The sequence below is a fragment of the Lutra lutra genome, chromosome 7 (assembly GCF_902655055.1).
Source record: "Lutra lutra chromosome 7, mLutLut1.2, whole genome shotgun sequence".
Taxonomy (NCBI): domain Eukaryota; kingdom Metazoa; phylum Chordata; class Mammalia; order Carnivora; family Mustelidae; genus Lutra; species Lutra lutra.
In genome coordinates this window covers 8,561,933-8,587,550 of record NC_062284.1, presented here as the reverse complement: position 1 = coordinate 8,587,550, position 25,618 = coordinate 8,561,933, and the positions used below count along the sequence as shown (strand labels likewise).

The 25,618-nt window shown below is 45.0% G+C and overlaps 1 protein-coding gene across 6 annotated transcripts in view; it reads left to right on the top strand.

Annotated features, from left to right (window-relative positions):
* Positions 1-25,618, top strand: part of AGBL1 (AGBL carboxypeptidase 1) — a 733,956-nt gene that overhangs the window by 313,281 nt on the left and 395,057 nt on the right. The gene's annotated exons all lie outside the window — the stretch shown is intronic.

Below are 25,618 nucleotides of genomic sequence, written 5' to 3'. Positions count from 1 at the left end.
ATGACCTGAGCCGAAATCAAGAGCCGGATGCTAAACTGACTGAGTCACCCAGGCGCCCCCTGCTCCAGACATTTTTAAATAACCTCAAAATGCTTCCCATCCCTCCAGCAGATCTGAACGTGCCAGGGCCGATCCATGAAAGTCCTGAATCTCCTTTCCAGCCAGCCAATGTGGGACTCAGGGACTCCCTTCTTATCCTCCCCTCCTTCTCCTGAGTTGGGGTCCTCAGTGCTTCTTGGCCACCCCACCCCCCGACCCCTGCAGCTTCCAGAACAGGGCTTTTTAACTTCGTGGCTCAGGATTTCATTTGTCCAGGACCCAACTCAGGGGCTTTCCCAGGCATTCAACCTCCCAACAAAAGACTGTGTACTTGCCAAATCGCAGTTAATATAAACTGATGTTCATACATGATGAGCTGAAGTCCACACTTTATTCAGATGCCCTTAGCTTTTACCGAGTGCTTTCTTTTCTTTTCTTTTCTTTTTTTTTTTTTTTTTTTGTCCTAGGATCCCATCCCTGATACCACGTGATATTTCATTATCGTGCCTCCCTAGGCTCCACTCGGCTCTCAGTTTCTTGGGCTTTCTTTGTTTCGGGTGATCTTGACGGTTGTGCCGAGCACTGGTCTCTTTCTTAGAATGCCTTTTCGTTGGGATTTGCCTGATGTTTCTCTTGTGATTAGACTGGGGTTATGGGTTTTAGAGAAGAAGGCCACGGGGTCCAGGGCCCTTTCTGTTGCACTGTACTAAAGGCACATGCTATCAACATGATCTGTCACTATTGCCATGGACCCGGCTGAGCTGGATTTGTCACATGTCTCCACTATAGGGTTACTGCCCCCACCCCACCCTTCCCGTCCTTACCATTTCTATACTGTACTTTTTTTGACCAGCCTTTTTCACTTAAATACCATCAGGAACCACAAAGGATGGCAGAGATAAAGAGGAGCTTTAGATGAAAGCCTGAAGGTGTTGGGAGATCAAAAGCCCGAGGCTATTCTGTTTTCAGTTTAATTTTTTTCTGGGTCCAGGGGCAGTAAAAATGGACAGTTTTTCTTTGAGAATAATGAGGAGCTGACCCCAGGCAGGTGATTGTAAGCTGGTGTGTCGGCCCAGGGACAGGCCACCCTGATGGCAGTGACCTCTGTCTCCGTACTCCTGGGTGCTGGGATGGGGGACAGGCTGCATACCGGAGGGTTGCTGGGGACCGTGCTGGAGGGCAGTGCTGCGGGCACCAGCTGAAGCTGATGGTTAGCAGCCTAGTAGGGATGGGGAGGAGTGACCCAGCTGGCCTTGGAGAGATGATTGTGAGTGAATTCCTTGTAAGAGATGAATCTCCTTTCACTTTGTTTTTGGCCAGTGGCCACATATATAATGGATGGTTGCAGGACCTGTAACAAGGTCGGGATGGACGGCATCATTCTAAGCAGGCTTGCTTCACTCCTTGCGGAAGGGGAAGCTGACAGCTCCTGTTTAGGGCTGTGCCATAGAAATTAGTCCGTGTATACAGTGAGAGGGAGTCTCAGAGACATTAAGTGGACTGCAGCCAGCCAACGAGACCATTCCCTCCAAAACCCTCCCCTTGACACACAGATCAGCAGCTCTGAGTGTGACTGGGGAGAGAAGTTGCACTGTTGGAGCATCTGCGTCTGTGGCTGGGTGGGGTCATGTCCTGGAGAACTCTGGCTTAGGCTGTGCTCACTGGCAGCCCCACGGAGGGCGCCCCTTGCCCGAACCTGCCAGTGACAACATCCACCCAGACTCCAAACGTCAGCCTTTCTCTGTTGTAGAATGAATTCCTTAATGTGTGCACTAGGACAATCCAGAAATCAATGTTGAGTCAAGAAGGTAGGGATAGACACGGTATCTTTCTCAGGCCGCTCTCTTCCTTCTTCCTCTGCCATCTAGAATGTATCCCTACGGCCCTTTTCCCCTGGGAGCCATGGTTTACCAAAGCATTCACTATGGGCCTCACTTTGTAAGGTTTTCCCGCCTGTGTCCCCATCCAGAGTGGGGCAGGTGCAAGGAGCTCTGGCTGAGCCGGACCACGGGGGAATCGCTAGGCCTCTTGAGACAGACATTCACGCACCCCACAATCCGGCTGAAATACTTGATCACGCTTGCCCAGCCACGTCCGCTTTTCAACAAAACAGAATCCAGGTAGTTACTCGACCAAATCCACCTTTCTGATGGCTGCTCGGACCACCTGGGCTAATCACCACCGTGTAACGGTTGTTCCCATAGGCAGGATTTTATGAGTCTCACTTTCTTTGACCTTTACTCTCCCTGCCCCGTTACCGGACCACACGGGTCTGAAAAGTGAAAAGGGCCCACTTGCTTTACGCTGAACTCCGTGATACCTGACCTTGCTGCTCGGCTGTAGCATGTACTGTTTACATCGAGAAACTGATGAGGCGAGGAGAAGGGATGCTAGGAGGGAAATAACCGGAGTGAGCAGGAGCCGTGGAAAGGCCTCGCTGTGCAGTTTGCTTACATTTAAATTAACTGATGCTAATTTATTTACTTATTATATTTATGGGATGCGCCCGTTGCTTATTAGCCCCTGGGCACATTTTAAGAGGATCATAAAAAGAGACACTCCTTGTCATTATGGCTAATTAACATTCAAATTGACTAACTAACTAACATTTAAGCGCTAAGAATAAAATCGGTCATGGGCCAGTCACCATTTTCATCAAATGTCCTTAAATAGAATCCAGGAGTTGGTCCCCCACCACTTTCCTACCCGCTCCCCAAAAGATCTGGCCCCAGAGAGGGAAGGAGTTGGTCAGGGGAGCTGTGTTGTTACTCTGGTGGCATCGGGTAGCCGCTGTGTTTCTGGGCTCCTACAAGGTAGTGGGCACAGCTCCATTGAACGGCCGCCACCGCCTTCCCAGAGCGGCTTATAGTCTGGCCGTAATTGATCCAGAGCAAGCGGACACATAACATTCTGGGCTTATATGTCCTATTGTTTTGGATTCATTTTGCTCACAGCCACAGCAATTACTGAAGCTTATAAATTAGGATGTGCAGCCAATAGTAAGTTTTCTTGATTGAATATATCTGCCGAAAGATCCTTGAGCTACTGTAAATCCATTCAGTTGAAACAGAAGCTGGGCAGGGAGAAAACCCGATTGGCCACCTCAGATAGTTCTTGTCGTAATTTCCAGGAGGAGGGGAGGAGACAGGACAGGAAACGCATTTTGCAGTCATTTACCTACCCAAATAATTCTCTCCATAAATACAGAGGAGTCCCGCATTACAAACTTGTCCGTATTAAATTTTTTATCCCTTCTCCCATTTATGGTCTTGATTTTTCTCCTCCGCACCCTCCCCCTGCCCCATTTCAGCTCTGAGTTGAGGTTGTGCTGAACATGCTGAAGGAAATCGGGGAAGTCTGAGACCAGGCAGGAGGAACATAAACTGTGGGCGAGGAAGGTTTTGCACTCAGTGTGGTGGGAAGGCCTCTTCTTGCTAGGGGAGGCCTGGGCTGGGTTTGGACCTCTGTTTCCCCTCTGTATGAAGGGAGGTCCGACTGAGCAGATGCTGAGTGCTCATCAGTGGCTCTCCAGCGACCTCCGATCTCTGCACGCATCTGCTTCTCAGCACCCCAAAGCTGTGGCTCCAGCCGGGGGTGCCCGAAACCCTTGGGTCTTTGTGGGGATGCAGATGTGTAGTGAGGACCCTCTGAAGACTGAGGGTCTGACCCGCTGAAACCACCTGGTGCCGTAGGTTCCCTTTGATCAGACTTGGGATAAATGCCCGTTTCTAAAGAATTTGAAGCTTTAAGCCTTTTAAAAAGGTGTTCCACGTAGGCTAATTTTTCCTTTTCTTTTTTTAAAAGATTTTATTTATTTGATAGAGAGCATGAGAGAGCGAGAGAGCATGCGTGAAGGGGAGGGGCAGAGGCAGAGGGAGAAGCAGGCTCCTCGATGAGCAAGGACCCTGTCCTGGGGCTCAAATCCATGACCCCAAGTCAAAGGCAGGTGCTTAACTGATTGAACTGACTGAGCCACCCAGGCACTCCAGGCTAATTTTTCAAGAATCATTTCCATGTGAATTACCTTGAACTGCATGACAGATTTACAGCACTGAAGACACAGTGGACTGATTTCTTTAGAATTTGGGACATCTGTGGTTAATTTTCAAGTAGGTCATGAGCTTAGGGTGCACTAGCAATGTAGCAAATGGGCTCTGCAGCCAGAACTCTGGGTTCCCCAGACTGGCTGGTCACCTGGGGCTTGTTAGTTAACTCCCCGAGCGCCACATTCCTCACCAGTGGAGTAGGGAGTAGAACCTGTCAGTTGAATGAGGTAATCCAATAAACTGGCTTAACTCTCTGCCTGGCATATAATAAATGCTCAATAAATTGTATGTTAATATCAATATCCTAACAATACAAAAATAATTACTGACAACTGTATTGGCTTCTTATTTTAGCTAAAATTTATTGTCACTGTGAGTCATCAGAAGCTCAAGAGACATTTTTTATTTTTTTAACTTTCAAAAGTATTTATTATGTGTGTATATATACATATATGTATATATAGAGAGATCGTGCGCGTGAGCGCGCACAGACAAGAGGAGGGGAAAATAGAGGAAGAAGCAGACTCTGTGCTGAGTGGGGGCCCCACACAGAGTTTGATCCCAGGACCCTGAGATCATGACCTGAACTGAAATCAAGAGGGAGAAACTAAACCGACTGAGCCACCCAGGTGCCCCTCAAGAGACATTTGAATTCAGTTTTTTCCCCTTCAGTACTTTCAGGGCCTCCTTGGGTTGACTACAGTGAAGACCTCTTAGCTTTTTCTTTTTCTTTTTTTTTTTTTTAAAGATTTTACCTATCTACTTGACAGAGAGATCACAAGCAGGCAGAGAGGCAGGCAGAGAGAGAGGAGGAAGCAGGCTCCCCGCTGAGCAGAGAGCCCGACGCAGGGCTCGATCCCAGGACTCCGAGATCACGACCCGAGCCGAAGGCAGCGGCTCAACCCACTGAGCCACCCAGGCGCCCCCTCTTAGCTTTTTCTTATGGGCTTTTCTCCTTCTTCTTCTTCTTCTTTTAAGATTTTATTTATTCATTTGACAGAGAGAGATCAGAAGCAGGCAGAGAGGCAGGCAGAGAGAGGGGGAAGCAGGCTCCCTGCTGAGCAGAGAGCCCGATATGAGGCTCGATCCCAGGACCCTGAGATCATGACCTGAGCCGAAGGCAGAGGCTTAACCCACTGAGCCACCCAGGCATCCTTACGGGCTTTTCTTCTCTCCTTTTTCATCTCTTACTGAACTCCCTAATTCTGAGCCTTGCATGCATATAGACACTTGCTGACTTACCCGTCCGTGTGGTGGTAGGAAGAGTGTGTTGGGGGGTGTCTAGTAGCATCCCACTGAGATTGAGGTCATGGAAGGTCCATATCCTGCTATGAGCTGTGCATCACTGGAGGCAGATGGGATGGAGGAGAAAGGCAAGGTCTGCATCAGGCGATAAACTGAGGAGAGTCAAACGAAGTAGCTAAAAATGGCTGACTATAGAGAGGAGTAACATTAAGTGAAGGAACAAAATAGACCTTAAGTGGTACAAGTGTGTCCATTGGGTGTGTGGGAGCAAGTTTGTTCTTGAGAAGGATGCTCTTGTCTAGGATGGGCTTCATGTTCAAGGAGAGTTCAGAGGCCAGGAAACTCTAGCTAGTTTCTCTCCATTCAGTGGAGAGTTGACATGTTCCCTCTGACCGACCAGCGCCATGCTAAGCATTGTTTAAGAGTAACAGATCCCAGAGGCATGGCCTTTGCTGTAATGGCAGATACACGAGGTGCATGGGAAGCATTGTATTAGTAATAATATTGGTTGACAACCACGATCTCAGAATTACTATTTTGTAAACAGAACAGGGCAGCAGCTGTTAATGAGTCGGTACCCAAAGTTGATGACTTTTAACGACTCGGTTAGGGAAAGATTGAGGAAGGAATGTATGAACAGTGTTCAGAGAGAGAGCCCGAGGACCTGCTTATGGTTCTGGAACGTAAGTGTTGGGGAATAAAGAATAAATAAGCACTGAAGTTAGCACTGCTCATGTTTTCAAGATTCCACCGGAGTGAAACAAATCTGCCTTGAAGAATCTGGAAATAGCATCTAGCATGTGGTCTGAGTGAGGTTTTCACATGTTTGCGTCCATCCCATGGGTGTGAACTCCTCAGTTTTTCCATGAAACCATCTTAAGACAGCCTTGCCCCTAGTTACTATCACTAGAGACATTGCCCCTCAACACATTCTGGTTTTCATGATTTTATATATTAACTCAATTGGAGGACACTGAGACTGTGTATTAAGGTTCTTTCAGAAAGGTTCAATGAGAAACATTCATAATAAATATTGCTATCGAGTAAAGAATTCTAAGGATCTTGAGGCTTTGACCTAAACTCTCCTCCTCGAGGCCTGATATTGATAGAAATAATGTTGGGATATGCTTCTTTTTGAATTTTATGTAGTTACCAAATTTAAAATTCACGTTTGAAGGAGACTCTGTATTTTATCTGGCAACTTCTTCCCTCTCTCCCTTTTGCCTACCAAACCCTGTGTGTTATAGAAAGCCTTGTTCGGGAGTGGCAGAGTCCTATGTCTGTAGTGGCCAGGGAGGGGATGCAGAGGGTTCAAAAGGAGGCTGTGGAGGCTGTTGTAACCCAGAAATGCACACAGCACAGAAGCATCTCACCTCCAGCTGGTTGTTTCAATGTGTGAATGGATGTGGGACTCACAGTGCTCATTTTCAAATGTATTTGGAAACTTAAAAAAATAAATGTGCCGTCTGCCACCATTCAAACGTTAGAACTAGTGAAGTCTTTAAAAAGGTATTCATGGGTCACCAATGCCAAAACTCTGGCTGGGTACATTTCTTTCTTCCCATGCAGACTTTCTGTGATAGCTCATACTAGAGATGCTGTCTCTTTCAGGTGACCTCCATGAGTGGCTCCATTCTGATTGCCCAGTTCTTATGGCCTTGAATGGTAGATCTTGATGTTTTCCAAGAAGACTATCAACTTCAAGCTAGGGGGAACACTGTTCATCTCTGATTCTCTAGGGCTTCCTGTTTAATGTATTACTGGTTGAAAAGATGAATGAATGAATGAATACATACATACATACATACATACATGAATAAATAAATTCTAGCTTAGCTGGGTTCAACTAAGATGATCAACAGAGCCAAGAATAAAAGTAAGAAAAGGGCACTGTTGAACAAAGCACAGAAATCTACTTGTAAACTATAACTGGGCAGGGACAACTTGATTCCATTCTGATGTGGCCCTGTGTCATCTACTTTCTCTTCAGACATTGTGAAATGAGTGAATGCCTCCTCTCTACAACAGCTGCACTCCACAGGCCTCATTCACTCAAGCAGCCCATGGCAGAGAGGTTATATAAACAGAAGCATGCCCAATTTACTTGGGGAGGATCTAATGTCAGTGCACACAGTCCAGGTGAGAATACCACTGAGGCACCGAAGGGCCCTCTAACAGGTGTCCTAGCTAGCTTTCTCTGTGGAAGTTCAGCAGTAAATCTTGCTCTGGAAAGAAATTAATTTTAAGTTCCTCAATATTAATAGAAGCATTATGGACTGGTATAATAAAAGTTTATTGACTAATTTTCCACTGTAATTTGTCTGTGATTCCTGTGCAGCCATATTATATTTTTATGAAATGGAAACACTGTGTTCGTAGGCTGCATAATAATGAAAATAAAAGAGCAAAAGATACTTTGAAAATCATTCACTGGGATCTGAGGCATTTTGGGTGAGAAAATTTAATGTCATTTTCATGGGGGATGCATAGAGTAATTTACAAAAAAATCATAAGGGAAACTGTCCAACCGGGGAAATGCTAAAAAGCCCATAATCCACTCATGATTGGTTCATCTATTATTTGGTTAGAGTCAAATGTAGACATCTTTGTAAAAGTCTTCTAGTTCTTCAAGAAAGGAGAGGTTGAAGTTTGATCAAGAATCTGTCATCATGGGGAACACGTGAGTGGCTCAGTTAAGTGTCCAACTCATTATTTCAGCTCAGGTCATGACCTCAGGGTTGTGGGATGGAGCCCCATGTCAGGGTCTACATTCAGCAGGGAGCCTACTCCCCCTTTCCTCTGCCCCTCCTCCACTCTCACTCTCTCTCTCAAATAAATAAATCTTAAAAGAAGGGAATCTGTCATCATGCGCTATATTGACATGTGTGATTGCTTCACTCTGCTGTACACTGGAGAAGATAATATTAACGATAATAGGACTCTTACTAGTGAATGAAAGTTAACCACTTATTTTATTTCAGTCACCACGTACAGTATTTTATAAATAAGTATCTCACTTATTCCTGACAACCAACTTCTAAGTTCAGTTTTCTTACTGGACGAGGAAGCAGGGCCAGTATTTTGCCCCGACTCACATAGCTATGAATGACATCACTGACACTCTCACCCAAGATGAAGCATGCATGACCGTGCATGTAGAGTGACCACCTGGGAATGTGACACAATGGGAATACAGCCAGGGAGCAGCAATCGCACTGCAGAACAGTCTCGTAAGCAAGTGGAACCAAGGGGCACAGTCAAAGTAAAGGACCTTTCCTAAAGACAAGAGATGCCAAGAGTTAAGTGGAACAGGCGTCTGAGTCAGCGTCAGGTGTGGGAAGCGACGTCGGGAAGCATCATGACCAAACGCGGTGGTGAGCATGGGCGGTACAGAGTTTCACATCAGCGTGGGGCTCAGAAATGGATGGAGTGAAGCCCTAACCTATACGGTTAGAGACGTAGTTGATGAACAAGGCCAGAAACCACCGGGCCACAAGGACTCTGCTTAGATGGAGCAGATGAAGGCTTACTGGAACAGACCTGCTTTGTAAAGGGCTGTCTGTGTCGTCATTGTGCTATGTGACTGCATGAAATAGTTCAAGGACTAATGGCTGCTCATACAGCAAATTGGATTGGTGGATATGATTGCCGTTGATCACAGAAGAATCCTTTAAACTAGTAAAGTCTAAATTTGACTTTTTAAATTTCATATTGACTCAGTATTTTGCTTTGGAGCTCAAACCTTCATCTCCTGCTATGGAAAGGAAAAGAAAAATCCAGCAGCTCTCTCTGATTCCTGCTCAAACAAGGTTTATGGCCTTTGCGGAGAGATGAGCACATAGAGTGGATTGCTTCTAATGGCTACTTCCTTTATTTAAAAGATTTTATTTATTTGAGAGAGAGAGTGCATGAGAATAGGTGCCAGGGCAGAGGGAGAGGGAGAAGAAGGTTCTCCACTGAGCAGGGAGCCCAACCTCGGCTCTGCCCTGGGATCATGACCTGAGCTGAAGGCAGACACCATCTGAGCCATTGACTGAGCCACCCAGGTGCCCTTCTAATGTCCAGTTCTGTTTAATTCATGACTTTGAGAACTGTAGAAGATGATATGACAGTGGGTGTGGCTGGACTATAGTTATGTTTCTAGGAGACTGTCCAGGTATCTGTGCCAACAGGCCCATGTCATATCACCATAACCCATAAAGGGACTAAATGACTGAATGACAGTGTTCACCCTTATATTACAGGGACCTTGTGTCTGTGTCATTGGAAGAAGTTAGGCAGCTTCCCTTCCCCAGGATCTAACCATGGCAATTGTCTAACCAAAGGGTCAGTTCACTGGGTTGAATGTAATCACGGTGGAATTGGTACGGGGAGCTAAGCCAGCCTCTTCCACCTGTGGTGATCGCATGAACCCGTGGTGAGATGAGCCTGGCAGGACACCAGCCCAATAGCACAGTGTCCAGTTGAGTGCTCAGGGACTGGGGTGGGATCAGTTCTTGGAGAAGGTTCAGGTCATGCTCTGGAGAGCTCTGAACATCAAAAGGCATCCAAAGGAGAAGAGTCCATAGAAGCAGGGCAGATCATATGGTGAGACTACCGATGGAGTTTGGGATATCAGGAGCCCAGGAGCCTCAGGAACTGAGAAGGAAACAATACCTGGTAGGAGCAAAGCCTGATTTAAGATGCATTTGCATGGATCCAGAAGGCTGTGCTGGGTTTTCACTGGGGGCCTGCCATGTGGTGTGCAGTGCCCAGCTGCATTTCAAAAGCCCATAGCCAGGTCATTAAAAAACACACTGTCTCTTTGAATCTGTAGGAGCAAAGTGAGAATGGAATAGATGATATTTCCCCCTACCCTGAAGTATACCTAGGGCCACATTGTCCTGTAAAGAGCTGTGGGGGTATAGTGTCATGGAATGAGCTTGAATTTCAGAATCAGACAGAGCTTCTATGATATGCTGGTTTCATTTCTCGCCACCTGTATCAACTTAGTAGCCTGACTAGCCCCCACTTCCTCATTTGCAAAAGGAATAGAATCCTATTGACTTCATGGTGGTTTCTAAAAAAATCATTGAGAATTTCAAGCACAGACCCTGACCCAAAGTACGTTTTTAATATTGCAATTAATAATAATAATAATCAGAAGAAGAAGAAGAAGAGGATCATTTTAGATCTTTCCTTGTTGGTAAACCACTTTCTCTTCTTTTCTTCACTGTTAATGACAGTAGAAAATGGGCCCTGCTGAATGTCACTTTGGGAAAGAAAAAGGTATAACGGAGTGAACCAATGATAGAAAAGAAGCAAAGTAAGGAGCCCATCTCTTATAGCTCTGGTGGGTTATGGGGAGGGAAAGAAAGGGGGCAAGGAGGCAGGTGGTTAGTCATATGCATCCTGACTTCCACACATAGGGCTAATGATTTTGGCGGGGGTGGGGAGTGGTGGTGGTGTTAGAGAGTGGTAAAGAGGGAGCAGGAGAGATTGATTTCTCTGCTCAGCAATCTGGAAGACAGAGCAGAAAGGTGAGATAGGAAGGGTCCCCCAGCAGGGCAAGATGGCTGCAGCAAAATAAAAGTGGTGGGCTAGTATAGGGGTGTATTGCCATCCTCTCCAGATACCCCCTTGACTAGACTGTGCACTGCTCCCCAGATGCCGTGTTGGCTTTAACAAGAAACTGTTGTTTCTTTCTCCCGAAAGTTGCCCTCGGGCAGTGAGGTCACCAAGCCCGGGAGGCTTAGTAGTTCCCTCTCTGCATTCTTCCTCTGTGGCCCTTGGCTAACGAATGGCTGGACGAGTGTGCAGGCCCCCAGCTGGGATTCATGACCATCACCAGGTGCGGTCCGTGGACTCCAGCCCTGCTGTGTGGTCACATGGGTCTGAATCTCCCGATGAGACCACATTTTAGCTAGTTCTTTATTTTGCTCTCTGCGGCTTCCTTCTCTCCCCTGTTCTCCAGAGAATTCCCCACCCCAATAAATTAGCTGGCTAAGAATCCTTGCTTCAGGCTCTGCTTTTTGGAAAACCTTAGCAAAGATAAGCAGTGGTTAGTGAGAGAGAGAGAGAGAGGGAACTGGGATTTACCTTCCCTGATCTTGCTGAGCTTCTGTGTGGTAGGGTGGGAAAAGATCTGGAAATTTCCACATGACTCTCAGGGAATGGAAAGTTCTTGGATATCTAGCTGGGGAGTTTGCCAGAAGAGTTCATTACAATAAGGATACAGTGAGCTTAGGGCAAAAGTCTACCTGGGGACAGGCCATGTGGCTCAGCGCCTGCATAGGAGCTCCAGGCACTGAGAACCAAAATGGCAATTAGGATCTTTGGGAACATTGTCTGTGAGCAAAAAGAGAGGGCAGGAGGACCACCTGGCATGCCAAGCATTAGGAAAGAGAAGGGTGTCTAGGCCAGCACCAGTGCCCCATGCTTTATAGATGCCATCAGCCCACATCTGTGGGTCAGTCCAGTCCTCTGTAGTCCAAGGACTAGATCAAGGCCAGAGGGCTCCTACTCCCTGTGCTTTCATGGTCTAACAAGACATCTTGGAAAAATGGAAGGAGATGGAGAGAGCTCTAATAGAGAATTAAACTGGCTTCTCTCCACCCCCCAGCAGAGTAGTTTTAAACCTAAAAAGACAATTTAAATCAGAAGATAACTGAGATATCCCAATTTGCAAATATAAGATTTTCTGTATGTGGTGGGCTGGAATGGTGTCTTCTTGGGAGAAAAGAAAGAAGCCACACAGCCTTCGCATGTCTGAGCTGGAGTGGAGCACACTGGCGGCTCTGCTCCGCGGGTGGTGTTATTGCTGTGGGTGTCATCCTGTCTGCTTCCCACGGAGTGAGTGTGCACTGAGTCAGAGCCCTGGGAGGTTAAGAACGACTGCTACTCTGCCTGACTCGAAGCCCCTCCCTCCGGGGAGATGGGACCTCCCGGTAAGCTGAGAGCAGTCGCCAAGTTCTCCACGGGAGCTGGAGAGAAAGGAGGCATAAAGCGTGTGCACTTGTGATAGCCTTTGGTGTTTATAGAGATGTGACTTGTTGCTATGGTGATAGTTCTGGGACAAATGGGTTGTAACGGGAAATACCTCAGAACGCTTCTGCTTTAGCCAAAGCAGGAGCAGCTGCTGGGGAAGGCTCGGTGGTCGGGGGAACCTCCTTTCTGGCAGATGCGGTGACCTCCCTCCTTTGGGGACACAGCAGGGCACTCCCGGATCAGTGTGGATCTGTAGATCTCCACCATTGAGCTCTCCTTGTCCTCAAGCGCGGCGGATGCCAGACTCCATGGGAAACGAGCAGGGACCAGTGTGGTGATATACCGCAGTCTGCGTTTATCGAGCCCTTTGTAGACCCAGCTTCCTGTTCTCTTCCGTGCCGGACCATGGCTCTGTGTGCTCCGTCTTCCCCTCCGCGCTGGCTCCAGCGAGCTCACGCATCCACTCCTCGGGAGGAGGAGCCCACTGAAACAAATCAAGAAGGTGGAAAGGAAAGAGAACTCGGCATCCCCAAGCCCTCCATTGAGCTGTGACTCAGGAATTACAGCACACTGTATTAAACCATTTCTTCTTGATGCATTGGGGCTGCGGAAAAGCCGACAGTGACATATGGGGAAGGGCCTGTTAGCAGGATTGGGGCTGTCGTGTGATAAATGACACAATATGTCAAAGAACATCTGTTATCCATCATGCCTCCTTCCTCGGAACACTTGGAACGAAGGGAGTGAGACAGAAAGAAGTGATGGGGGGGTTGCAAATTAAGAGAAAGCGAGACAAGACAGCTGAGAGAAGAACCTGCTGACCCTTGGAGACCCCAAGTGATGGCAGAAGACGAGTTCGCCCGAGGGAGTCTCTCCAGCGAACCACCATTCTCCCTGCTCCTTGCATCTCTCTCTTTCTCTTTATTTTTTAAAAATTGAACTGGTCGAGGGTTGAGTGTATGAAACCGTCACGCCAGCAAGTGAGGGCTCGGGCCTGGCGGCAGTGTTGTACTGGTCCATTCCTTCTCCAGACGCACCACTCTGGAGCCGCTCTGGATCTCTCCAGGGCCAGACAGTCAAGCATTCTTCAGCTTCAAGGGCCCAACAAGCTAGATTAGAATCGTCCGAGTGACGCTCTGAAGCCCGGGTTCCCAACGGGCTTTGTGCTGGGAGGGACCTTGCATTGTGGATGTCTTAGCCTTTTCCCTTTCTAACTGTCTTCCCTAGCTGGGTGCAGAGTTTCTGGTACTGGGGTGGCCTCCAAGGAAACTTGCATTTGTTTTAGATTTTTCCTTTGTGGAATTATTTATGTAACTTTTCCACGATGAGTCTGAGGCACCTGGGAAGATAAATGGATTCCTTACTCCCTTCGAAGATGCAACCGCTCATCATGTTATCGGAGAGAATAAATCTGTATTAGTGAGTCCAGTAGATGAGAACCAGACATCCCTGGAGCTTCTGTGCTTTTATTTCAGATGAGAAGCAGGAATCATATTGAAAATAATTACACTTTCATATTTACAGAGTCACTTTCCTTGGGGCTCATATTTCTTTCTAAGTATCACTTTATATCTTTTTAATATATGTCTGAATTACTTTCCTGTGTTATAGATGTCAAGAAAGGCACTGGCAGTAGGTAGCAAGACACTTTGATGCCCTCATCTGGGATCACCTGGGGGCTCTCTCCAAAACACAGATCCCAGACTGCGCAACAAGACTCTGATTCAGAAGTATTGAGAGAAGCCCATAAATCGGGATGTGGGAGGGTTTATCCAGTTGATTCTGATTATCAGTAGAGTAAAGGTATTTGTTGTGTCCTGAACATCAGTTGTTTCCCTTCTCCTGCTACGAGGACCCAGATTTCCCTCTGTGTCTTTAGCCTGCCCGTTTCTCCACTGCATGGTTGCATTGTGAGCTAGACCCACCCTGGCTCAGGCCAGTGTGAAAGATTGAGTCCCAAGTCCTGGAGCTGTTACCAAAGACTCCTCCTCTGAAGGTGACAGATGAAGACGTGAGCCTTGGAATTGCAATGGGGGAAAGCCTTGGAATTTGCTGTAGCCGGGGAAAGCCTTGTGCTCCTGGGGGCCACTGTGTGCAGACCAAGGAGGAAGCCGCCCCTGTGGGAAGCACAGTGGAGAGAGGGAGAAAGAAACTTAATGAATCAAATGAGGCTTAGGTCAGGTTTATCTGGCTTGAAATCTATGTCTAGATGTTTCGGTAGCATCAGCCAAAATGTTTAAGCCAGTACGAGTTGGGTTTTCAATCACTCACAATCAAAAGAGTTCTACCTGATACAAACTGCCAAAGGTAGGAGACTCTGCTCTGACTTTCCTTCTAAAAGGTAGAGAATCCAAAATTAGCATCAACTACATACTTGACTCTAGGAATACCCATTGAGTATGTGCTGGGGCCCAGCACTGTTTAAGGAACAGTGTGGTTTATCAGGAGTTGTGAACCCCAATTCTTTTTTTTTTTAAAGATTTTATTTATTTATTTGACAGAGATCACAAGTAGGCAGGGAGGCAGGCAGAGAGAGAGGAGGAAGCAGGCTCCCTGCCAAGCAGAGAGCCCGATTCGGGACTCGATCCCAAGACCCTGAGATCATGATCTGAGCTGAAGGTAGAAGCTTAACCCACTGAACCTCCCAGGCACTCCAGTGAACCCTAATTCTTATCTTCGAGGAGTTGACTGAGGGAAGAGAGGGACCTGTGCCTTTAAAAAGAGCTAATGATTTAAGACAACACAAAGGTGTCAAGAGAGATGTACAATCCCTAAGTACAAGGGTGTCTGAGGAAGAAGAGGTCTCTGTGAGCCAGTGAGATCAAAGCTGTACTTGAACTTGGTTCTCTTCGCTGACTCCCGAGAACCCCCCCCCCCCCCCCCCCCCCCCAGCCAGCCTTGTTTACTAAAATATGCTTCTGTCTCCTTCCTGGACTATTTGTGGGTAACTACTCTGACCAAAGAGGAACATTCTCTACAAGGAGACCCCTCATACATTTCTGGCCTCATCTTCTCAAACTTTCTCTGACCTTCCTTTCTGCTTCCGCTCCGCTGGCCTCTTCGCTCTCTTTTGGGGACTCATCAAGTACGGCCCAGACTCATCCCCTTTGCACTGGCTGTTCCCTCTGGTCAGAACACTCTTCCCGCCGATATCTACATGGCTTGCTCTGCTCAGATGTCACCTTCGTAGCGAGGTGTTCCCAATCACCTCATATCACACAGCACTGCCCCACACAGTACACTCTCTCTGCTTCATTGTTCCCACAGTGCCCAGCACCGTCCAACATCACAGACGTTCCTCGATGTATGTACAGTGGGTTCTCCCTCTCTCTGTGGCAGGGGGTTCCATGAGGATAAGGACATTGTCTGGTCTGCTGACCCATCTCCAGCTTCTAGAATGGTGCCCAACACAGTGCCTAGATACTCAGGTACTCTCTGTTCAGTGAATGAGTACATGTTAAAGGAATGGGAGATGTAAGAGTGCTCATAGCACACAAAGTGACTGTGTTGGGTGTTCTGTTCCCCCCCACCCCCGCCCTCAGCCGCCCATACTTCCCTTTCCATAGACACCTGCATTAAATATAGATACATGTTCCTGAATCTTCAAGTCCGATACAGGCACAGTGGTATTAATCATACAAAATGCCAGCATGTCTGGCATCACTTGGTGAAGGAGATTGGGAATGGAGAGGAGAAGGCCTGAGCACTTCTCCCTACAACAATCCCATACCCTTCGTAATAATATTTTGGTAGTTCGATAGAGGCATTTTATCCCAGAAACCGTCCTGACATTTATCCAGGATTTCCTGAATTTACTACTGCAGTTACCAGCAGAAAGCCATCAGGTTTTAGAGTTTTCTCATCCATAGGAAGGTGGTCAATTTATTTTATTAGAGCCTTTTCCAGTGTCTGACCCTAAAATAACTGATTTCAGTGTTTATATTCTTAGTGGCAAGCTAATGAAGGTCTTGTCAGCTCTCGGTATCTAAGCAAAACCTGATACCAGAAACTGAAACCTGGAAAAAGAATTTTTGTCTAGTATCTTTAAAAACATCATACTGGTTTCATGAAACAAAATTATTTACATTGTTAAATTAATGGTGAGACAGTTAATTAAAATAATTCTATACTTTTTGTGGAGCTTATCTTTCTACCCTCTGCTCTGTGTTGGTAGCTGATGGATGTGACTTGTCTTTTTTAGGATAGTCTATGTTTTACTCTTTGTTATTTTCCTCAGTTTCTCTCACCCATCTATGTGTTTTTTTTTAAATTTTGTTTTGCTGGCTTTCTTTACTCAGTGCTAAAGGCTTGTTGGGATTGTAAGTCTATGGGGGAAACACCTTAGAAAGTTCCCTTACAGGTTCATTTAGAAGATCCTTAAGGCTTCTGAGAGTTCTTTGTTTGTCTGCATGAGAATTGCTTCAGCCTTGTCACTGACAGTTCTACCCGTTAAATTAGCCACCCGAGTGCTGGAAAGAATGGAGAGCAATTGAAACCCTCCAGTGCTGCTGGTGGGAGTTTTAACAAGGTACAGCCCGCTTGGGAGACAATTTTGATGTTTCTTTAAATTAAAAAATACACTTATCATATAATTCAGTGATCTCCACTTCTAGGTATTTACCCAGGAGAAATAAAAACACATGTCCATGTGATTGTTGATAGCAACTCTACTCATAATCACCCCAAACTAGAAACAACTCAGATGTCTATCTGCAGATGAATGGATAACCAACTGAGGCACAGGTGGGCAGTGAATTAGTATTCGGGGACAACGTGTTGATATGTACATGGCTGAGCCTCTAAAAGTGAGGGAAGCCAGGCACACTGGGCTACTCTGTGATTCTGTTATGAAATTATTGACAAGGCAAAGCTAATTGAAAGTGATAGAAAGTAGATTGATGGTTGCCTAGGGGCAGGGCGGCGGGGAGGGGGCTGGCTATTGAATAGGAAAGAGAAGAGGAAACTTTTTAAGGCATTGAAAGTGCTCTCTATCTGATTGTGGTGGTGACTGCATGGATGTATACACTTGGGAAAACTCACCCAACCCTACCCGACAGATGACTGCGTATCAGCGTATGTATGTACATCCATCCTCAAAACATTATTTATTTTTATTTTTTTAAAGATTTTATTTATTTATTTGACACAGAGAGAGAGACAGAGGGAGAGAGGGAACACAAACAGGAGGAGTGGGAGAGGGAGAAGCAGGCTTCCCGCGGAGCAGGGAGCCCCACAGGGGTGGCTCAATCCCAGGACCCCGGGATCATGACTTGAGCCGAAGTCAGACGCTTAACGACCGAGCCACCCAGGCTTCCCAACAGCATTAGTTTAAAATAAAAACAAAATGAAAACAAAACAAATGTAGGTTAAAGTTGAAGAATTCATCCAAGTTCTTCATCGGCCAAGCCCTTTGTCCAAAAAGGTACTCCTGCCTCTTCAAAACTCTGATGGCCATTTACCCATCAGGAGAGTCTTAGAACACTTCATTAAATTACTAGAAAGAAGCAGGCTCTGAATTCCAGATCTGGTTCTGCTGACCTCTCCCTGTGGGATCTCAGGAATAGTAACTAATGATAAAGGCAGTGAAAATGATGGGTGTTAGGGATTGCTTGAAATGCCTCTCATTTGTAGGGCTTCTCTTCATTGCATCAAGTACTTAGCCTAGTGCCTGGTGCATAACAGACCCACCATAAGTACTTAGTGAATGACAGAACAGACCTCCTAACAGTGTTGTAAGCATCTCATCATTTTATCATTTTATAGATAAGGAAACTGAGGTCAGAGAGGTTAAGTAACTTTTCTAAAATCTCTGAGCTAATAGTTGGCAAAGCCAGATGCAAAGCCAGGCCTCTAGCATTTTCCATTAAATTAAAATTTGATTTAATACAAGGTATGCTACTTCCAAATTGTTTTTGTGTAAAATTGTTATTATATCTAAGTCATATTCCTGTGTTGATGGTGAAACAATTGAAAGTATGTGAACAATCCTTGTAAACTCTAAAGTTTTGTTAAAATGCAAGAAATAAGTAGTATGGTTAGGTGTAGAATTTGGCTTTCTTTTTAATCTGTCACGAGCTAACTAATGTTTGTGGAGTGCTTACAATATAGCACACACGGTTTCAAGGGCTGTATAGCAGATGGAACCACTCAGTTCCTAAGAAGTGTCATCATCATCATTATTTTATAGGGGAGAAAACCACAGTTCACGTAGGTTTTTCCAGCCAGAGAAGCAGTAAGTGGCAGAGCCAGAATTTGAATCCAGATAGTCTATGTTCAGATACCTCATGATTATTAGTGTATACTCGGCCATCCATCCATCCATCCATCCGTCTGTCTGTCCATCCATTCATCCACCCATCTGTCATCAGTCCGTCCATCCATCCGTCCATCCATCTGTCTACCCATCCATCCATCCATCCATTTGTCTGTCCATCCATCCATCCATCCAGCCAGCCAGCCAACCGTCTATCCATCTGTCCATCCACCCATCCATCCTTTAGTCTATCCACCTGTTCCTCTATCCATTCATCCCTCTATCCATCCGTTTTTAGAGTAACAGTTCTCAGGATCTTCCCTTTCTACACATCTGACAAACAATGTTCATTCAGTGATACTGTCACATTATTGCTGCTCATGCCGGTTGACTGTATAGATTAGCAGGCTGAAAGTTTTGCAGGTTTATGTGTGTCCGTTGAAATTTCGACCTTTTTCCTATTCAGAATGGAAACTGCTGTTCTAGGTTAGATCAACAACAACAAAAACGAATGAACAAACAAATAAAATGATGGCCCAGCTTGACTTTTATTATTGCCAACCCAGGTAGGGTAAATTTAACATTAGTAATTCACGTCACATTTATCTGGACAATGCCTTCTTAAGTGGAAGAAACACGAAGAGCTAATTCCTGCAGAAAGCAATGCTGCCTATTCTATCCACGGTGAGTTTTTTCTCCTTCTATTGAAAATCTGTCTATTGGCCAGATCCATCCTGGAATGACCACATTTTGATTCTTCAGCTGAATGGTTAAAGGGTTCGTGCACAGCAGCTAATTAACATTCTTCCTGAGGACCGTACAGTGCTGGGCACAGCAGGTGATGGTGCTTTCCAGAGAAACTGAGAAGAACCTCTGACCTCAGAGAAGTAGACCTCAAAGGGCCCAAGTAGTTTATTCTTCAGATAGGCATCCATGTCTGAAGGGCTCTCATACTTGGGGTAAGAATCCCAGAGGAGAATAAGTTTTTGGAGGGGGTCTGGTCAAAGCCACAGCTTGATTAGGATGTTTTAGTGAGGAATCCATGATTAAGCATGCCTCCAGAGCAAATAAAGTTTAATCCAGTTCATGACAGTTTGGGCTTCAGCCTAAGAAAAGAATAGTTGCATTTTTTATGCATGTCGGTGTTACCTGATTGGTTTTATAAAACAGCATTTCTATTAATGCCTTCATGTTCAGTCTCTGTTACCTGTGCTGTTGTGTCGATTGAGGAAGAATGGCCAACATTTGAACATCTCAAGAAAGGACTGCGTGAACTCTGCAGATGGATATATTTCTAAGCTATTCACTTAGAAATACACATATACAGAGAGGGGGAGAGCATACACTATGTTTTGTCTAGATAGTAAACTAAATGGGAAAAAAAATTCCTTTCATCATGGAGCCTAGCCAAAGTTACATTTTTCCCCCGTGGAAAACTGTGCAAAGAGGCAGAATAAAATGTCTCTCTTTCCCTAGCTCTGTTGTTATTTTTACATTTATTTTTACCTAAATAAATAAATATTATTTTTTTCCTTTACGAAAGTATCTCTGTCCTTAAAGGCTGAACTCTAGGATGATGACTTGGTCTGCTAGGTATGCAACGTACTTTGGTCTTTTGTGGGCATGCACAGAGGGTTTTTTATTTGTAATTGGGCTATCAGTGACACATTATAATTTTTGACCCTAGCAAATGAAGGGGAGGGTTACTCAACAGGTTTGTGGCAGCTTTCTTATGATCCCACTGGGGACAATTCTAACATCTGAAACCTCTGCTTTCTGAAGGGGGCAAGAGACCCAAGGAATACTTAACACAAAGGAGGTCATCATAAAATTTTATCTTAACTCATTCAGGAGGATTCTAGATCTAGGAAAGTATGATTAGAGTATCTTACGTCCAAGGACAGGTATCCCTAATATGCTTCAAACTTCCTATCTTGTAGGAAGATTTAAGACCCATCTGGAAGCCAAACAAGATTAGCAGCATTCCAGGGAACACTTGTAGGATATGTCTGCCTAATAGTTATATTATGCAGGATTATACAGGTTTGTTGGCTTAAAGAGCATCAGGGGATTATATAAATTACCCACTTTTGAAAAATTCAAAATAAAGGTTTACTTTCTGCCAGTAGCAGAAAGGATGTTAGAAACCCATATTACAGCCATCAGTTCTCCTCATTCCTCTGAGATTTCTCTGTGCCTGAGATGATGGAGGACCCTAGATTCTTCCAAGTGAGGGGTTCTGCCTCTTTGCTCTATCAGTGCCTTCAGTCACAGGATCACAGTAGTTTCCTCTTATTTGTGATTTTACTTCCAGTATCAGTGACCCACAGCCACCCGTGGCCTGGAAGCAGATCATCCCCCTGACCTCTCCTCAGAGCATCAGTAGAAGCCTGATGCTCCATCCCTTAGCTACTTCATTCACCTCACTCCATCTCCTCACGTAGGCATTTTACCATCTCAGTCCTCACAAGAAGAAGGGCGAATACAGAACAGTAAGATATTTGGGAGAGAGAGAGAGACCCCGTTCACATTACTTTTATTATAGTGTGTTGTTATAATTGTTGCTGAATAAAAGTGGCAAGAATGAGGGGCACCTGGGTGGTTTAGCCAGTTGAGTGGTCAGCTCTGGATTTTGTCTCGGGTCATGATCTCATGGTCGTGGGATCAAGCCCGAGTCAGACTCTGTGCTCAGCAGGGAGTTCTGCTTGAGGGTTCTCTCTCTCCCCCTTTTCCTCCCCCTGCTTGTGTTCTCTTATACACACACACTCTCTCTCAAATAAATAAATCTTTAAAAAAAATGGTGGCAAAAGGAGAAAAGATCATCCTCCTTTCCTTGTTGGAAGGCAAATGGACTATCCCCTTGTATTGCTGCTTTTATAAATGACGTAAACCCAATAACAAGGCTCAGAAGACCACATGCGATGAGGCCAACTAACATGATTAGTTAGCAATCTGAAGAAATGTGAAAGTCAACCCAGTTTTCCGCAACAGTCAGAGAATGGATTTCTTTAAAAAAAATGATGATTTTGAGATGTGGACTATAAAATCAAAATCATAATCATAATTAATGTCATTCAATGAAACATAATATTATAATTAATATAGTCCGTATAGCATAATTTATACTATGCTGTATTATAATGATTTGCATGTATGTGCCAGGCACTGAACTCTCCATTTGCACCAGTTTCCTAATTCCTGCTTCTCCCAATAATTGTGTGTGAGCGATAGTCTTATCGTCCTAATTATGAGATGAGAACATTGAGGTGGAGAGAGGTTACATTCTCACCCAAGGGTACACCACCACTACGGCTGGTGTGGGTTGATTATCTTAGATTGTGGGTTGTTTAGAGAATTTTTACATTTATCATAAGCTGTTACTTGCAGTTCAGTATTATGAGGAAGGTGAAGTTGGGAGGAAAACAGATGGGAAATGGCAGCTGATTTGTACTAGAGTCAAATAGACATAGCAAGGTCCCACTGAGTGCTGCTCAGACGAGGGCTTTATGAATTAATTATATTTTACAGAATTAGTTAATCATGAACTTATAACTCTTCTCACCTTTTTTGCCTTAAAAGCTTAGTAAAATTTCACAGATATCTTCAAGTGAACTATTCCTCCTCAGTATGGTTGCTCACAAATTATCATTTGACCTGAGAAAATTGGGATTTTCTGCTTCTCTCTCTGGCTTGTACAGCAGTCTACCACCCCCACTCCCTGCCCATCTGCAGTTTTGCTTCCCATGGTTTCCATTACCCATGGCCAACTGCATTCCAAAAATATTAAATGGAAAGTTCCAGAAATAAACAGTTCATAAGTTTTAAGTTAGGTGCCATTCTGAGTAGTGTGATGAAATCTTGGGCTGTCCTCCCCTGTCCTGCCTGGGACGTGAATCATCCCTTTGTCCAGCATATCCGCACTGTGTATACTACCTGCCTACTAGTTACGTATCATAGGTCTGCATGTCTAGGGGAAAACATAGTATAATAGGGTTTGGTACTATCTACAGTTTCAGGCATCCAGTGGGGGTCTTGGAATGTATTCCCTGCGGATAAGGGCAGGAACTATTGCATTCATTTCTTTTGGCACATAGCTTTTGCCTTCTTAGCCTCTGAATGTGCAATAATCATGGGACCCTCTCTATATAATAGGCACCCTCTAACTGTGTCCACCTCAAGGACGTATTCTCAAGGAGAACAGATGTATTGTTACTTTCACAGAAGGTTCACATTTTTGAGCTTGGAAAGATGCCAGTTTGGAAAGATGAGTAAGAATCTCAGTATTCCTGGTCTCCTGAGAGTTCTCTGGGCTCATTTCACTTTGACCATGGAGTGCATACTCAAATACACGAGGGAGATAGAAGGTAAGGTCAGTGGAGACGTTCATTTGTCCCCAAGAGCTATTCTCCATAGTCTAGCTTGCCTAAAAATATGTAGCAATGAAATCTTCATTCCCTATTTTTATATAAAAACACTAAAAACAAATTTTCAGTTCTCATTGTCATACCTAGTTAAGGGAAGAAGAAGGATGTGGGGATATAAATTTGAGATTCTATGAAATTTTGCCCAATTTAAGCCTTAAATCTTTTATATAATGTTAACTTGCTTCCTTAGGAAACAACCCTTATATTAGAATCAGCTTGCATAGCTGTAATGCCTATTGACTTGCTACCTGTGAAACCCTAGAGCATTTCAAAATGAGGAAACAATTTTGAGTCAAGCTTTGAGCATAGTTTTATGACAAAAGCTTACTGCTCCTGGGGAAGATAGAGGAAAGAGCTCAAAAGTTGGACCAGTTTTGAATCAAGGCTGGAGAGACTCAGAGAGGAGTATTTTCTGGACACTCAGTTCAAGTTGGTCTCCCGGCCTTGGGTCTTATCAGCAGCTGCATAGACATGAAGAGGCCAATCGTATATTAAAAATTGTAAATAGGTGTTTGTTGAATGTAGAGCTTCCCAGGGTCCTCCCCATGAAGACTGGGATTCAGAGGGTCTGGGATATCATTATTAGCCTGTTTAACAAATACCCTAGGAGATCTTATTCTCAGAGAATTTTGAGATACTCTGCCAAGGGAAGGAAGACGTAGCCTGGCAGAATTCATTGAACTTCTCCTGCTACTTTTCCTTGGAACTTCTTTTAGGTTTCCTGAGCCTTTACTGCTAGTTCTAATGACATTTCAGCTCAGCACTGCTTTCGCGGGGCCCCCAGAATCTTCTTGAGCTTTTGCCTGTCTCCACCACCCTCCCTCTTGGGTCACAGTCACTTCCTATTTTTGCTGTTAACCTTGAGTTTATTTTTGTCATTTTGACCCACATGTGAGAGCTGACAGATTTGTGCCTAAACCTTTTCCAGTCTGAGAGGTTAAAGAATGAAATGATCCTTTTCTCTCATTAGTTTGGTTCTAGATAAATATGCCAGGCAAGCATATTTTAGGTTGATGGACCTCAACCTTGAATGGGCTCTCCTGGGGATCTTTCCCCATGTTCTTTTCCCACCATGATTCTGATGTGGGGTGTGGCTTGGGTGTCACAGTCATCAAAGGCCATAGGTGCCTCTAAGGTGCCCTCTGGCTTAGACCCACTGCTTTAGGACGTACTTCAACCACTGAACTTGTCCATCGGGAAGTGAAACTAGATTTGTAACAAATTTAGCTTCAACCATAGAAACCACTGAGCCATCTTTGAAGGGCTCGGCCAAGGTACCATATTGCTACCCAAACTCTCTTTTTGAGGAGAGAAGAAATTCCAGCGAACCCCTTTTATGCCTAGCCACTATTTTCCCCCAACCCCTATCTGAGAAGAACATGTTAAAATATCTGGTATTTACATAGCGCTTATCTCCCTGGAGCGTGCACATACCATGTAGATTTTTTAAAGATCTCATTAATCCTCACAGATTTTTTTATTTAAGATTTCACAGGAGTATCACACCAATATATAAATGTTGAAAACACTATTTTAAAAATATGTATAAGTGCCATGATTTTCTAACTTAATATTTACATCCCATAACCATTCACGTATATATATGTGTACATTATATAGAAAACATATAAAATTATATAACATGTATAAAACAAATGCCCCAATTGTGCCTGCATTTGTCAGTAGTTCTTTCCAGAGCCTTCTTTTACTCTTTAGTGCCCTGTTTTTTCTTTCTCTTTCCCTTTGCAAGAACGTTCATCTCTCTTTATGGCTGGAATTCCCATGGCTACACTTTTAGGTGGATCATTCACTGTATTGGCTGATTTCTCCTACACTCAGGTTGGGAGTTGTCCCCACAGTCAGACTCTGGGAGTGTCCATTGCTTGAGATCCTTCCATATCATCCTTCCTACCCTACTGGGTTCGTACAAAGCTTTGCTGTCTGGTACTGGTTTCCTTTGGGTAGTTGCTCATGAACTTTGAGTTGCTCCATGCGTTGAGCCATAAATAATGGTCACCCTAATTACCAGCATCTATTTCATTTTATTCCAAGATTCATTTCCTTCCTTTCTTCCTTCCTCCCTCCCTCCCTCCTTTCTTCCTCCTTCCCTCCCTCCTTCCTTCCTTGCCTCCTTTCTCCCTTCCCTCTTTTCTCCTTCCTTCCTCCCTCCTTCCTTCCTTGCCTCCTTTCTCCCTTCCCTCTTTTCTCCTTCCTTCCTCCCTCCTTCCTTCCTTGCCTCCTTTCTCCCTTCCCTCTTTTCTCCTTCCTTCCTCCCTCCTTCCTTCCTTGCCTCCTTTCTCCCTTCCCTCTTTTCTCCTTCCTTCCTCCCTCCTTCCTTCCTTGCCTCCTTTCTCCCTTCCCTCTTTTCTCCTTCCTTCCTCCCTCCTTCCTTCCTCCCTTCCTTCCTATCTATCAACCATGAGTAAGGGAAAGGGCAGAGGGAGAGGGAGAGCGGGAATCTTAAGCAGACTCCGTGCTGAGCATGGGGCCCAATGCAGGCTTGATCTCATGACTCTGAGATCATGACCCGAGACAAAGTCAAGAGTCAGATGCTTAATTGAGCCCCCCAAGCACCCCACCAGCCTCTGTTTCAAGGCCCAGTCATGTAGGCATTGGGAATATACACTTAAGGGGTCAGACAGATC